A 17,496-nucleotide genomic window follows, 5' to 3' on the forward strand; every position below is an offset into this window, starting at 1 on the left:
GTTCCAATGTCTTTACTCACCCATCATTCAGATGGAACTACTTTAACACAAAAACACTGGAAATAGCCAGGTACAACAACAGTCAATACCGAGCTTGCATTAGGAAGCAATTTAGCAATTTTACCAGTGCTAGTTATTTCTCCAGAACACCCAATCCTTTGAAGTGGGGCAAAGAAAGGATGTGTTCGCATTGTGTGCACTCACTGATAAGGGTATATCTACTTCGTAACAATGTTTTGCTCCAGGGTGACTGATTGACACATCAAACTCTCATTCAGCTGTCATACTTTGAGCAGTCGCATAAACAAGTGAGTTGGTTTACATAAAGAGGCCCAGGGCACTGAGGGTATTTGGGTTAGAGTAACACTTGTATAGGAATACACTGGAATGCTCAGTGTCTGAATAACATTCCTTGATTTATGACAGTGGGATTTTGGGGCTCTATGGAGTTTAAACAGGCAAAGACTGGACTCAGTCGGACCGATGCACAGTAAGGGCTGTGACTCTTACAATGTTTTCACATTTTTCAGGGTAATCATCAGTTCTGGGCAATCTCATTTTAAATATAAAACGGCCATAATAACCTTTATTAATGTTGTTGTAATTCGTTAACGTTTTATGTAGAATAACTCGAGAGAGAGAGAGAAAATAGCCTTTCTTGGAAAAAAACAGAAAAAAAAATGTACGGAGGAAAATGAAAAATTCAAGAAAATGCATTAAAAAATCAAATGCATGCAGTTAACATTTAAAAATATTTTTAGATGGCAAAGTGGTTAAAATACCTTCAAGTCATTCTTTAATACAGAATACAAAAATGTAACTACATTTGAAACAATTCCCTTCAAAGTACATTTAACTTTATAAAAATAAAAAAACCACACAATTTGATTCAAATGCCTTAAAATTACTTTTTCTCACCAGCACCAAAAATAACTATATATACAACAATTCCCTTCAAAGTTCATTTTTTAAAAATGACTTAAGTGAATGAAATGCTTTAGTTTTTTTTTAAATATTAGTATAATATGGAGGACAGAATTATAACAATATTTGAAAAAAATCCTTTCAATCTGAATTTTAATATAGATAATGAGAAAACTAAGTTTCAATTATGAAAAAGTGCAAACAGGATACTGTATTTTTCTTATTTAAAAAAAAAAACACTCTTCCAGTTCTTTTAAGAGATGTTCAGTCAACATACAATCATCATTTTTCAAAGCACAGAAAAACAAAAGAGGTGGAAATAATAGTGTTTGTTCACATAATCATACAGTACATTTCAAGCCAATTATCAAGCTCATTTCTATATCACATTCAAACTCTCTAAATGTAAAGCAACATGCCTTCCCAGAAACACACACTGCATGTGTTAGCCCAGCTGGTATGCATTTTATTTAAATTGTTTTTCTGAAAGTAATACAGCAACAACAAATTTCACCAGCAGTTCATTCATAAAATCCTCCAGTCTCTGCGCTCTCTCTGCTCCACAGCCAGACCGAACAAATCAACACTCTCTTCCTGTGCATAGGCCATTTCAGAGGAGCTGAAGGAAAATGAAGGAAATGAAACGATGCATTTGAGACAGCCGAGAACTCTGAGCAGACAGGGTAGTAACCTGCTTAAGTGGATCTGTTGAGTCTGGTGGTGGAGCGCAGGTGTGTGATGGTGGAGGGACCAGCGTTAGTTGGCTTTGGCACGCAGCTGCGCTCTCTTTCCCGTCACGGCCTGGAATCCGGTCTTGATGCTGGCGACAGAGCAGCGGGAGTGACACGTCTCACACTGCAGGAAGTACAGACGTGTGTCCTTCTGCAAGATTGTGTCAGGAGACCGACACGTGTGGCACGTCACATACTCCTCTGCAACACACAAACATTCCACTTAATGCAGGTTTTCGCCCCCCCCCATGTAATGCATATTATTAACTATGCAATATTAATAAAAACACAGGATGCATACTGAAATAATGGCAATAAGCTTATAATTATAGTATACCATAAGAGATATATAGTAATTATATTTTATATATGTGCTTGATGGCATGTATATTAAATATATACAATACTTTATACTTAAGATGCGCACACACACACATATACACACATATATATATATATATATATATATATATATATATATATATATATATATAAATAAAATACTTTAGATATTTATTTAATTAAGATATATATCTTGTTAAAATGGTGTATATGTAGATAAGTATAAAATCATTATTTTATTATTCAGTGAACCCTTTAGGCCATTTCAATTTAAATCAACGTACGATGTTTAAGAACATTATTCTTAACAATTCACCACTCAAATAAACACTCACTTATATATCTTCTTAAGACATTCTCTATCTGTTTCTGCTGGAATCAGCCTTTGATGACGAGCTGATTGTTTCCATCTATGGATCCGCTGAAAAGTCAGAACAGTGGTTAGTGCATATCTAAATACATAGCAATTTGATATTCTTTCCAAATCACAAAGTTAGCTACAGAAAGAAGAATTCTGCTCATGAGACTGATCTCCTTCCAAAACCAAAATCATCTGTAAATATCCAGGAGGCAAAATCGATCGTTTTCCTTTCATGCGTCTTCTGAGATACATGCGGTGAACACAAGGAGGAGCTGGAATGAGTGTGCAGCACTGAAATCAGCCTGCTTATCTTTTAATAATGCCTTCTGAAAGCATCACAGGATCAGTCGCTCCTTCTACAGCAGCAATGCCTTTCTCAACTGATTCAGGGTTCTCCCTCCAGTAAAACATGCAAATCGTGTTCTGCTGGAGGGTTTCAGTTGCATACAGACGCGGGAAAAATAAACCCAGAGCTTGCCAGGCACTGAGACCATATTTTGCAAGGTTCATAATCGACCGATGAAGTGGTGCACCCCATAAAGCAAAATAAAAGTTCACTTATAAATGACATATGGACATAAGATCATTATAGGCTCTTTCCACAAACCGGACACAAAGAAGGCCTCATTTAAAAATTAAAAAAATAAAGTATTTCTTCATCAGTAAAAAGTTAAGTGATGCTTAATCTATTCTTATAACATTTGAATCAATACAATTTCAAAACAAACATTGGTCTTTCCAAACATTAGTGCAATAATTATTTATTAATATTTACTACAATAAATTAAATATCAGTTCAACGCATCACATTTAAAAAATTGCTTGAGGTAGACGAGGCAACAACAACAACAAAAAATCTTTCAGGTGTTGAAAACTAGCTACTCGTCATGTAGTGTTAATTGTTTGCTAGATAACAAGTATATCAAGTTTATCAAGCATATCTTACTGTTCTCAGAAAAATATCAAATAAACGCACCTTGTACCCAACTCAGCCAGCAAAAAAGCCAAAAGATGTTTTGGTTGTCGATGCAACCTGGAAAAAAGAAATCAAGATTAAGGTAAAGTGCCACTGAATTATTTGTTGGCAGATATGAAATGGCCAAAAACACAATACGAGTGTAACGAGGAGTGAACGCTCACAAACAATAACTTTACAGTTCTTTACAGCAGATCAAACTCAATGTCAGCTCCACAAAACAGAGTTTGTTTATGGCTTTATAAAACAGCTTGACAATTTCAACTGTAGACTTACAGTTTGCAGATGTCTGTGAAGTTTACAAATGAGGTTTTCTTTGTGCCAACTCTGACAACCTGAGGAGGCTTCATCACAAACTTTCTCTTCTCTCCTGCGACCATGTCTGGATTTTTTTCCCGCATGATGTTAAAAACTCTATTCAAAAGCTAAAAAAAAGAGCAGATGCAAGCAGGCATTATCTAAGAAACATAGTAGGACAAACTTAAACTAAGACATTAAAATGACTCTTTAGTTTCAAGGGGATCAAACATATTGCAGTCAACCCATATATCAGAATCAGAAATATAAAATACCCTTTTCAGAATTTTATTAAAGCAACAAATTTTGGGTGAACTACTCCTTTTAAATAATGCAGTGTAGCCAAAACGTACTTGGACACGTATCCTCCACTTGATGTATGGCTGACCTTACATAACATAACAAAATACTCGGTACATAAAAAACCCTGGAACGCACACATAAGCTATTGTCTAAAATGAAGTATTGTGACACATTCTGACTGTCAAACGTTACATATCCACAGTTTACGTGACAAACTACACCTGTGTGAACTTGACGAGAACCGAATTCACACATCTAATAAATATCATCTTGACACAAGCTGTAATAATTCCAAACGTGTCTCAGAAAAGAGGAGTTAAAAGAGAAAAGCTGGTCTACTTTACAAATGCACCAGATGGCAGCAGTTTCTGGCCCTTTATCAAGTTATCACCTGAAACAAGCGCATATGTTCTGCGCCGAAAGGTGAATAATGAGTGTGCCCATTTACCTCATCATATGTGTAATCCCTCTCCGATCCTGCCCAGGCCGGGCCCGTGTGTGTGCTGAATGTGATGTCATCTGTGTTTTTACTGTCTTCATCTTCCACACCTTTCACACAAACAGCACAGGATTAGACGGCCAGCATTAGTTATTCACAGAGAAACTCCCTACTAAAGCACTTACCGTCGTCTTTGCTTGGACTGTCTGTGTCCTCTTGAAAATCTTTGACTTTTCTTGATTTCTTCTTCTTAACGGGCAGCATTAAGTCATCCTCCTCTTGTGTCTCTGATGGCTCCGTTTCGATCTTCAGCTCCTTTTGGAAATGTATGACTTATTTAGTACAAGACAATGCATGACAACTGCTGTCATGGCTGAACATATCAAACTTCAAATGCAAAGAGAATCTGATGTGTAGGCCCAGACATCAGTTTATTTTTCAAAGGAATCCAAGGCCACTGAAGGATAATGCTTTCATGGTCAAAACATCTTTCAATGTGAAAAGCCATTAAGGCCGTGAGAGCAATCAAGAGTTTAACAATTATAAATGTGCAAACAATCGACTGACTTTCATTCCTTCTTCAAGCTCGGCATCAAAAATTTTCTCTTTTTTGGACTTTTTCTTTTTCTTCTGGTTGAAGAAGTTTAAGTCGTCCAGGTCATCTGATGTTTCTGGAAAATCACCCAAATCAAATCAAACAAGCCACACTTTAGTACTTAATTTAACATTTCAATAAACATTTAGTGTGCAATGAAAAGCTGGCCAATATGTTGGATTTTTCTTTGTTTGCGAATGCCCAAAGTAACAATACAGTGTCATTTTAATAAGCATTTAAACAAAGCCAATTTACAAGTTTAAGTAAACATCAAAACTGCAATTTTTAACAGAAATCATTTAATGAGACTAGCATGTAAACAATATGATTTAAATACTTAATCCAGCAGGAACTTTAGCATAATCAGCAATTGGGTGACGTTCTGCGTTTTTCGATATTTTTTTTTTTTTTTTCGATATTAAGTTGATCATCTCTGAACTTCTGGCTGCTTTCAGTCGCTCTCAAAGCTCAACTCCCATAGGAATGAACTGGAAACACACACACACTCCTCCGCTCACTCGACCCCACTGGACACGAACCGTAAGGAATCATAAGTTCTGATGTTTAGAAAATGTGCATACTCGCATCATGATTTCATTATGATTTTCATTAATTGCACAGCCTTAGTTTTTAATGTTTTTTTTTTTTTACATGACAATTACATTAAGCCAGTTGTACACTGGAAAATATTCAGAAAATTTACTTTTTTTGCAAAATTCAGTGTGAATTGTTTCAAAAACACAGATTTGAAGAATTGTGTCATTTATTATTGTTTATTAATATGCATTGTTATCCTGACAAACACACACACAAAAAGATCAAATGTTACGTATTCATAAAAAAAAACAAAAAAAAAACATCTCTTCATCGAGTGCAAAAAAGTTCCCTTTTAGGGTAATTTTTTTTGTTGCTTATGTTCTGGCCACTTTTAAAGCATTTGTTCAAGATCAAATATAACAAGTTATTTTGAATATTTTATAGTATGTGAATTATAAAAATCAAAATGACTGGTATGAATAAATGAGGCATTTATATAGCACTTTATTGTGTATTGCTGTACACCCAAAGCATTTTTCAATCAAATGAGAGTGTCTCTCCTCAAGCAGCACCAGTGTGCACCATCCAGGTAGGATACAATGAAACTGGGCATTCACTAGCCATGCAGGTGGAAAAGCCCATAATAATCTAGCTTTATGTTCTCTACTCTATATCTATTCAACTATGCAATCAAAAAGAGACAACATTAAAGCAGAATTGAACTGTGATGTGTTGTACCTTTCTTCCTCCCCTCATCTTCATCAAGATCAAACTCTTTCTCATCGACCCCATCAGCCTCTGGCTCTTTCGTTTCCAGCTGTTGACCTTCATCTCCCTCTACACCATCTTCCTCCAGCATAAAAGGCTTCTTCTTTTTCTTCTTCTTCTTGTTCATAGTGGGATCAAATATCATCTGGAAGGACCATAGCATGAGTTTAATAATAAGATCAAAAAGGTCAAAATGAAGCACGCAAGTAATAATGGACTAATGAGGCTAGTCACAACATTATGTATGTGATACTGCTTTATTAAATATTACCAATATTCAAATACCATAGTACATTTACAGGATTCTTTAAAAAAAGTGATAATGCCATGGAATGCATCAAAAAACATAGTAAAGTAATAGAAAATGTCCAAAGAAAGTAGTATCATGGTAACGTTACTCTTCCAAATAAACATGTCTTTGTAACGTCCAAACAATCCTGGTATTACCATGGTAAATGTTCAAAGAACATGGTATCATGTGTAAATTTCCATGGAAGTACGAATTAGGTTTTGTTAATAAAATGGCAAGACAATTAGAGAAACTAAGTTGTTTACTATCTAACTAGCTGACAAATGACAAAAAGATTTAGAAAAGACTAGGGTGTGCACTTTTCCTCACAGCCTTGGTAGGCCCAACTGTCCTTTTCTTTTGACTGCCTAAATAAATTCATATTAACAAATAATCTTACTAAACAACCACTGTTTACTAACCTCGTCTCCTGACATGGTTTCGACTTGTGAAAACGCAGGAAGCAAAAACTACTTGAAAATAAACGTTATTATAAACTAATCTTAACGAACACACTTCCTCCATATGCGCGTTGCCTGGGACAGGCCGGGCGGAGCTCCGTGCGCGTTCGCGTTAGAAGGCGCGTTGCATGATAGTTGTTGTAGTTCTGGCTGCAAAACTACGTAGGGCAGACTAGGGACATTGTTTCAACGTTTGTTACTCAATGACTCTCGAACTAGAATATTAGAACATTTAACTAATACAATTGTGGCACAAAAATGCATCTCAGCAGGCATGTAAGATAGGGATTACTGAACTTTTTGGTCTCTGCATATCATGATGTTTGATCAGATTATTGGAGCTCATGAACCAAAACCCTATTGAGCTGGCAGAACCTTAAGGGCGTTTGCATGAACAAAGAACGAAGAAGATGTGATACAATAAATCTTTGGAAATAATGCCCAAATTGTTTTCTAAATTCATTGCTTGAAGGCATCATGCCTCTGGAGTATTTTCCTTACTCTCATGTACGCTATAATATTCTCAAACCCTTCCTCCAGAGACAAACCAGACCTGGTGCTTTTTTCTTTATTGTTCATAATGGCTTGCAAACCATTTTATTCCAGTAATCTGTTTAAAATTGCAGTGGGATTTCTGGCTCCCAGACAGCTAAAACCCTTTCCAGCTTCCTTATTATGGTCTGCTTCTTCATGTTATTTGCCGTATGTTACTTCTTCAAATAAATGGGAACTTTTAACTTTTTTTACTTGTAAGATCAAATACAGCCCCAGGGGTAACTGGTCAGTTTTACGTATTTTCTTGCCAAAATATGTCTATAAATGGCAACGAAATCCACCTGTTTGAAGTGAACCGTTTCCTGATCCGTGGGATCATGTGCATTGAGAGGTTTACCTTTACAGCATGTAAGATGATTTTTAAATTGCTGCAGATTTTTGTTCTTAGTTAGAATCACTCATTTTATGTATAGATTTACTGTTACTGCAAGTGTGTGTGTGTGTGTGTGTGTGTGTGTGTGTGTGTGTGTGTGTGTGTGTGAATTGTGGGAAGTTTCCATAGACTTGTATTACTTTTATACTGATGATATTTCCTATCCCCTAACCCTAAACGTAAACCTAAACCTGTTTGCACTGTTACACTTTTAGATAAACATCATTTACTATTTTTAATCTTTTTCCCCTCATGTCAATGTCAAAAATTTCAGGTTTTACTATACTTGTGGGGTCATTTGCTCCCCACATGGTAGCATAAACAAGTACACAGAAACAAGCGTGTGTGTGTGTGTGTGTGTGTGTGCGTGTGTGTGTGTGTATCTTAGTAAACAGTGATTTCTAGCAGTATAAAGTCTTGCATATAGGCTTTAGTAAAGAGTATTATTAAAAAACAACAACAACAAAAGCTTGTTCAAAATATTTTCTTGAATTAAAATGCTAAAAAAAAAAGTCCTTGTTTAATGTTTGGTTTCAGCTGTGCAGTTTTAAGGCTTTCAGGTTTGTGTCTCCAGAGTATCAGGGGTCTCTGTATGTAATATATCACAGACAGTATAAATGCTACTGGAGGCCAGCAGTGGATCAGGAGCGTTTTCAGGGCATGTATAATTTACCTAAGGGGTGGAACACTGCTAATGTATGCATCTTCATACTACATTTGCTTTGAGCAGCTTGATTTTCAGTAAAAGAGCTGTTGCAGTCTTACCACAAGCCATGAAGTGACAGACAATATATTCATGTGTAAATCTTCTTAGGAAACAAGTAGTTTATGCTTTTTGAGCATGTGAGGGAAGACCATGGGAAAATCCAATTTGTGCAGAAGGTAAAACATTTCTTATTCCCGCTCTCTCTTTCTTTCTTTCTTTCTTTCTCTTTCTTTCTTTCTCTTTCTTTCTCTTTCTTTCTTTCTTTCTCTCGCTCTCTTAATTGGAGTTATTTTCATAGCTTATCATCAAGGTTACATGAGGACCTCATTCAAAAGAATATCTTGGTTATACATTCAGCTAAACGCTTCACAAATTTGACATTATTGTTTTTAAGGGTTGTAAAATTACCAAAGCATTTTAAATGTAATAAATATCTTTGTTACTTTAGATCTTGCAGAGCCTGAGCCTTGTTTTCAGACTGGAAAAAGAACATATACACATTACCAATCAAAACACTGAAGCTGTGCCAAGACGTCTTATTTTCATTTTTGGCCCATTTCAGGTTTATATGTGTAGCATTAGCACCAGTAAAGCTGAAAATATACACGTTGTCATAATCTTCAGAGGATAGAGTGAAGTCTGCAAAACTTTAAATCAGGAGGACAGATTTAACAGATAATGAACAGTGCAGCTATTTGGAGTCTGTGGGCACTTATTCACATGCGGGGCAGTTTCCACTGATCTCAAAGACATATTTGTGAGTAATATTTGAAACTGGATCACAATAAGGCTTTGAAACTAAATGTAAGATGTTGAAATCAAAGGTTTCTCTACCCATGGTATAACCAAACGAGATAATAGCTCCAAACACATGTAGAATCACTCATGTCTTTTCTGTGATGTGGACATTTCTGTTTCATTTACTTCATTTTTCACAAATGAATATTTATCTCTTTATATAGTATGTATTACATAGTGTGTATTACATAGCTGAAATAAAGAATTGTGTTTGTGATTCATTATTTGATACACTTAGACCCTGATTTCACAGTCTAAGCATAAATTAAATATGCATATGTTACATTAGAATATTATGTCTAGTTTTATATTAGATAGGATTTCAAAATCATGTCCAAAGCACATTTTCTGAATATATAAATATTTAAAAGTTCATTTAAAAACTCTCTCGGAAAAGCAACAATACAGTATGTTGTCTTTTATATTTCATTATGTCAAAAATGTATACTGCATGAGGAAAAGAGCTGATAATGGTGACATTATTAACTCTTATACCATTTAAATGTTCAGTTCAATTATATTTGTGATAATATTTGCGATGACTTTGTTACATTTGTGATAATTTGAGATTGAATATCCATTTTAAGTGCTACAGAGAACAAAATTTAGGAAAAGATCATAAATTCTGCAAATCATTTAAAATATTCAAGATCCTGTGCTGAAAATTTTGTTCATGTTAAATCACTGCTTAACCAGACTAACTTGTAACAGACTTGAATTTGTAACCATGTGATCCAAACTATTGTTCTTGGGAGGAAGACAACGCTAGATTTATAATGCCATATATCACACATTTACTTAGCTTTTCTTTCTTCTTATTTTAGTTTGTTCTAGTAATGTTGTTGTGTCTTTGTTATTTTTGTTAATATTTTATATAGTTTGCATTCAATTTAGTTTGCATTCGTTTTAGCTTTGGTTATTTTAGTACATCAAGATAAACTAAAGAAAAATATTGTTTATATATATATATATATATATATATATATATATATATATATATATATATATATATATATATATATAATTTTATTTCAGTTCAAGTATTTTAAGTAACAAAAATTGTTCAGTTTAGTAAATATAATAACTATAATAATACACTAAATGTACAATATATTCTCTTACATTGTAAAACAAGACAAAAATTGCACCCAAAAAAACCTCTTCTTCAGCAGATGTAATTATCATAGATACAGGTTTTAGATGTCCACTATGCTCCAAGATCTGTCTTACAATTTAAACAAGCCAAAACATGATCATGGTAATTAGTATGAGATGATGAAAACATTCATGCTTTTTTTCTCATTAGGTTCTGCTTTGGTTTAGGCATATTTTCTCAATCCCATATGAATGCTCAAGCGGGAATGTTAAAGGTGGATTAGCCCAGAAGACAAAGCTGGTGTCAATGACAGAATATAAGTGGCTAAGAAAAACATTGTTTCTTAACCTTTCCAGACAGCCATTATAGCATCTCTTCATCCTGGACAATTCAAAGATTTCCCAAATCTCTGGAGAGCAATGTTCAGCACTCACTCGGTTGGCTTTTCCACTTCCATGGCTTTGGTTTCACAATTGTTGTCCAAGTCTCTGGCAGCATCCAGATGAGCAAACAATGGATGTAATTACCTAATATACTTGCATACTTTGGTGCTGAATAAGTGAATGTAATGTTACCACGTTGAGCCATCCAAAAAACAAGAAACAATCAAGACCGACATGATTGTTTATTTAAAGCATTTTTATAAATTAGTTTTGTCACTTTAAAGTAAACACAAAATAGCAAGCGCAACCCTTTTGTGTCCGAAATGTGACGTTGTTCAGGAAAACAAGATGTTCCAAAATAAAAAGTTTTTACCTTATTTAACCTTAAATGTTACATATTAGTACCTTAGCAGGTTTGTGGAAAGTTTCTTTTAATACTAATGTGTTAAAATGTTGTGTTACTCTTTTAAAAAGTAACTTATTGTATTACCTTTTATAGAAGGTTATGCATTATGTCTAACATTTAATTATTGCAGTTTTTTTATCATATTCTAAATTTGCATTTCACTGTTTTTATTAATTTTGAAGAATACTGAATTATTATTTTAAAAAAAATTCAGTAAATGCATGTTCACATTTAGTCTAGAACTACTACAGTTTACACAGCACTCACAACGCCTCTGAACTTTCTCCCGATTTCTCAGCAGAGCTTTCAATAAATTGGGGAAACAAAGTAATCTGTGTATAGAATTAAGTAACTCAGATATTTTCTTATGAATTAAAAAGCAGTGCGTTACTTTACTAGTCACTTGAAAAAGTAATGTGATTACGTAATTCTTGTTACTTAGTATTTTTAAAAGTATATATGTGAACCTGCACCACAAAACCAGTCCTAAGTCGCTGGGGTATATTTGTAGCAATAGCCAAAAAAAAATAAAAATAAAAAATAAAAAAAACAGTATGGGTTAAACTTATAGATTTTTATTTTATGACAAAAATCAGTAGGACATTAAGTAAATAATAATAATTAATTGTAAATACAAATGTAAATATATCAAAAACAAACCAAATTTTTGATCAGTATTATGCATTGTTAAAAAATTAATTTGGACAACTTTAAAGGATATTTTCTTAGTATTTTGAATGTTTTTTTTGTTTTTTTTTGCACCCTCAGATTCCAGATTTTCAAATACTTGCATTTCTCTCAAATATTGTCCTATCTAAACTAACCATACATCAATTGGAAGGGTATTTATTCAGCTTTCAGATGAAGTATAAATTTCAATTTTGAGAAATTTGCCCTTATGACTGGTTTTGTGGTCCAGGGTCACATATTATATTACCTTTTGAAATAGTACCACCCTTGTAAATGTTTGGTACCTTTGCAGGGCTATCTATTTTATAGAGAATCTTGTAAAATGTATATTTTACATTCAGTCCCATTTATTGAGATGTAGAAAGCAGTATTGTATCTGTGGGTGGGCTTTTCACTTGCCGCCTAAAGCACATGGAATCAGCTCATTTCTGTTTATCGCACTCATTTCTGTTTATCGCACACCATCAGTTCACATTGAATCTATTTGTAACATCTGGGCCTTTCCTTTGGAAGAATCTTTGGAAAACAATGTTTACCAGTACATGATTTTGTTATGAGCATTTGCTTCAAAGATCAGAAGGTCGGAAGTTTAAGTCAGAAGTGAGAAATCATCTAAAGAGAAAACAGGTTTCCTAATGGGCAAATGTGATTAAGTGGAAAAACTTCAGGGCTCAGAAAAGTAATTATAGCGTCATCTCCTGGTCAAAATGTTGCTCCCCACTTTTAAAAATGCCTCTATTCATTTAGACTCTTGATATTGTGTAATTGTACTGAAATTGTTGTTGAAGGTGTAATGAAACGTCTTAAGCTTAACATTGTACTGAAAACTAGAAGACAGATCAAAAAGCATGCATGCAACAACTCATATCAAATAAACATCAAAATGCATGTGCTTTTGGTCATTTGTTCGGATGATCTTGTAACAATCATACCTGCCCTGTGAGCGAAACAAATCAAATTCTTCTTGTTTTCTGTGTGTAATTACTGATTATGTCATAAGCCTGCATTGGGTCTGATGACATTTGAGTCACAAATTAAAAACAGGCTCTCAAAAAATAAAAATAACTCTGAGTTTTCCCTCACAAACACGCACAATATCCCTAAAAAATATCTGGACACTTCATGTCTGAATGTCACAAAATATCAAAACAAGTGGCATCTGTGGTTTTCTGAGTGCAACTGGTGTTTTGGTGATTTATATTAAGGTAGATCTTCACATTAAATATGAACATGTTCCATTAATGTTTGACAGCTAGACAGTCACAAATGCTTTAATTTGAACTGTATATCTACTGTTTATTTGTTTTTGTTCAGAAAAAAAGTGTGAAGAAAGTGCCCAAATATGTTTTCGGGCCACTACACACACTTGCTCTCTCTTCAACCGCATATCACACTTTTTCCTTTTTTTTTTTTTTTTTTTACGTCGGTCTCCCTCCCTTTGTCCCATCTGGCCATGTGGATCCGCCCCTGCTTTTTAATTTTACAATTTCGCCCCTTTCAGAATTTCCCAACTACAAAAGTCTGTCTGACATTTCTCTCACAGTCTCAGCAGGGGAGCGGGGAATATCTCAAGCCAGCTACACAAAGGGAAAACAGGGGGCCCCGTTACTCACCAGGACAGGTCAGTTTGTAAATTCCCGACACCGACTCCTGAAGATTACCATGGGTAGTTTCGCTTTTGAATGCACCCTGAAAGAGGATATAAAGAAAACACGAGATTGTCAGAAACAGGAGGTTGAACATGGTGAGACATGATGAATTATGATCAAATGCCACTAAGAAATACTGTAAACCGGAATTGTAGCTCTGCTTGTAAACTTTTAAGCGTTTTGTGGGTATTGATATAGAACTTACTGCACTGGAATATAACAGTCCTACTTGTTTTCTTGGTACATGTTGTTTGGCCTACTACAAAAAAACAACTCCGATGCCGGCTGGAGAAGTGGTTTTGTGCAAAATATATAGGTTATAAATTTAACCACCATTAAGAGTGCTTTTATAGATGTTTTTTGGATGTGTTTTTTTGTGTCCAGTGGCATAAAGGAATGTTTACGCTTGCGTCTGTTTCACATCTAATTTCTAATTTCTGCGTATTTACACAACGATTTGAGCTTCAGTTTGGATACATTTTTTTAATTCATAAAGGCTAGTTTTGTCTATTGTTTCTCTCCCTCTCTCTCTCTCTCTCTCTCTCTTTGTTTAGGGGTTTAAAATAGCACAAGGCTTTAAAGATTGAACATTCAGTTTTGTGTATGGCTAATTCTGTTTGTGTACATATGTGATTATTACTAAATCTGCAGCTTTATTTTTTTGATGTTTGTTTTTGAAACTATTGTCTCGTGCAGGGTGAAGTCTTAATATGCATCCGTCATTGTTGCTGTGCTGTGTGCTGCTCTGTTTAGCCTGCTGTGTTACGGTACACACACACATGATTATAGAGGAACAATACAGCTCCAACCAAACAACCATCAGCTTACAAGCAAATAACCAAACAGATGCACCTTCTGTGCTCATAGTCGGTAAGGCTTCTTTCTCTTACAGGAAACTATTCGAAACAAATCATCATCATTATTAATCATGAACCTCAGAAATTCTCAACAGAAACTTTTTTTTTAAAATCAAATCAATATGTATGTATCATTCTCTATTTTACATTTCTTTGTGTTACTAATTTAGAAACATGAAACTTAAATGATGTATGTTCTAATGTATTTGTTTTCCGCTATCGAAGGGCTTTCAAAAACACCTAAGAAGAACAATAAAATGGAAAAGAAACAAAAAAAGGTTTGTAAAGTTACATGGTTATCACTTTAATACATTTGTTCCACACAAATATAATCAGGAGAAGCTGCAAAATCACACACAAAAAATCTGTTTAATTTAGTTTATGGTGATTTAAAAAATTTGTAAAATTAATATGCTGCTAATATATATATATATATATATATATATATATATATATACATACATATATATATACGAAAAACTAATTAAGAGTACAAACTGTTTTTTTATTCAGTTTACCGCCTTAAAAAAATTTCAGGATGATAAAATTCTGTATTTATTTATTTATCTGTACTACTATTTAGGGAAATATAATAGCCTGTATGTTTATTAAAATTTAAATAGCTGTATAGGATTTAGTATACCATTCTGTGGAGGAAATTACATTTTAAATATTTTGGGATGTAATGTAGACTACTAATTTGTTTTGCTGAGGCTAATTTCAGAGCTAACATTTTTTACAATTAAACAACATTTCCCCACTTTTAAAACACGACAAAATTGCGTGGAAATTACGTGACATTTACCTGGATCTTGTTTTCTTCACACGTCACGCGTCTGTTAATTTTTGACTCATGTTTGCTTTGTTAATTCCAATAACAAATGCAAAATGCTCCACATAGGAACTTTTCTTTCATTTTTTTATGTGTTTCAGAAATTCAGCACCCATGAGAAGAGACCTCCGCCGCCGCCGAACTGCGTCCCGCTCTGGGGCAGCTGCAAGACGCCGAGCGCGGTGTGCTGCGACCAGTGCGCCTTCTGCCACTGCCGCCTGTTCAAGACCGTCTGCTACTGCCGCATGGGTTACCCGAAATGTTGAACACCCCCTGCCCTGAAAGGAGGAGGATGGGACTGTCCCGATCCCAAAGGGTTGTTTATAAAACATTATGGGATTATGACAACCGAACCTCAGTGCACTCCATCATATAATCGGAGATCTCCTGGCCAGATAAGGTTATACCTACAAACGCCCGGGATAAGTGGAGAAGAGCTAACGTTACCTGAGTGATTACCGAAGTACTTTATATCACATTTTAATTCAATGTATATATATATATATATATATATAATGTTTTTAAATGTTCGCGTTAATGAAAAGAGTAAGCACTTTATGGAAGAATGTTAAATCACCCGGTTCTGATCTGCAACCTGTTTGAGCTGCTGTAAACAAAAAGGGACTCCACCTAAAATCACCATGATAACAATAGTGGCCGTTAAATAGTTGTTGTTGTTTACCGACAAAACTCTCGAAAATACATAAAAGACAAGAAAAATAAACATAGAATTAAATAAAACGACAGGTCCACATATCTTATTTAATACGAGTATTTTACAGAGAGAGAGAAAAAACCGTTTTGGCGAACCTGTGTGTGTATGAAGACTTTGGTTGTAATGGTAATTGTTTTAAACTAATGGGAAATTTTTTTGTTGAAAGACAAAGTTAATGAGTAAATATAGTTCTTGGGTCGATTTGATAAATGTACGTTTCTGTGCATACGTGTATATATTTCGTCTGGAAATTGTAGATGCAATGTTTATAATTATTATTGATTCAAGAGCAATGGATGACCAATATCTAATTTACGAAAAACGTTGTAGCTACGATCTAGCGCTTTTCATTGTAAAAATAAAAAATAAATAGCACTGTAAATTAATATAATAAATAATTAAACGTGTAATTTGTCTACTGCATTCTGATTTAGGAAAATGCTCTTACTAGCTTTTTTTTTTTTTTATTCGAGATTGAGTTCATAATTCCCCAAAATTATAAATATAGGCTACTGTATATCATTTGGGGGAATTCTGTATATATACTGTATGTACAAAAATATATAATTTTATGGGATTCTATAATTCTATATTATAGATTACATTTTGTTTTATATATACTATATTTTGTATTTTCAATATATATTCTTTTAATGCTTACTTGTGATCACTTTCAATGATTCACTTTCTCAAAAGCCAGCCAGCTAGTGACTTCTCTGCACATGGTATGTAGTAGTCAGATTAAGGCAAACCATTGTAAAGTCCTTGTATGGAAATTGTTAAACAGTGGCCCATGAGAAAAAAAACAACTTTGTTATTATACTTATTATTATCACTTACCCATGCTGTAAACACGCATCTTTGCTATACTGACATAATATATCCATGAGTTTTCTATTATTATAATTTTTTAAATCAACATCAAGAAGAATGTGTATTTTGAGCACGAGTACCATTTTTTTTTCCACTTCAGGCGCAGTCTGTGACTGCCAAGTGAACTGTTTTTGAAATAAAGACGTTACTATAAACCATTCAATTTACATATATCCCATTTAGTCTCTCATAAAATCTGCAGGCGTAAAGAAAAAAATAACCAACTAAAATGGTGTTTAAATAGTAAGTAAAGCATGGCACACCACTGAGTATACTAGCTTCCCAAAATTATTTAATACAAACTAGAATGAAACTACTTTAAAGGTCTTTTTTAGAGACAACTGATTATGCAAAGCAATTCCAAAGCGTATGGACACAGGTTCCAAACACCTCAAATAATTATCGGTCCAACACAGGTAATAAAACACACGCACAGGGTGACACTAAAGGCTCCAGACGCCACAGCTGGTTCACATTGAAAGGAAGCAATGGTTGAGAAAGGAGAAAAGAAAAAAGAAAAACTCAAAAAAGATAGGCCCT

At 34.2% G+C, this 17,496-nt stretch overlaps 1 pseudogene; it reads right to left on the reverse strand.

The window, feature by feature from the left end:
- Positions 1-1,365: 1,365 nt before the first annotated feature.
- On the reverse strand, positions 1,366-7,154 carry LOC132160810 (eukaryotic translation initiation factor 2 subunit 2-like; annotated as a pseudogene).
- Between the last annotated feature and the right edge of the window lie 10,342 nt (positions 7,155-17,496).

The sequence above is a fragment of the Carassius carassius genome, chromosome 17 (genome assembly GCF_963082965.1).
Source record: "Carassius carassius chromosome 17, fCarCar2.1, whole genome shotgun sequence".
Classification (NCBI taxonomy): domain Eukaryota; kingdom Metazoa; phylum Chordata; class Actinopteri; order Cypriniformes; family Cyprinidae; genus Carassius; species Carassius carassius.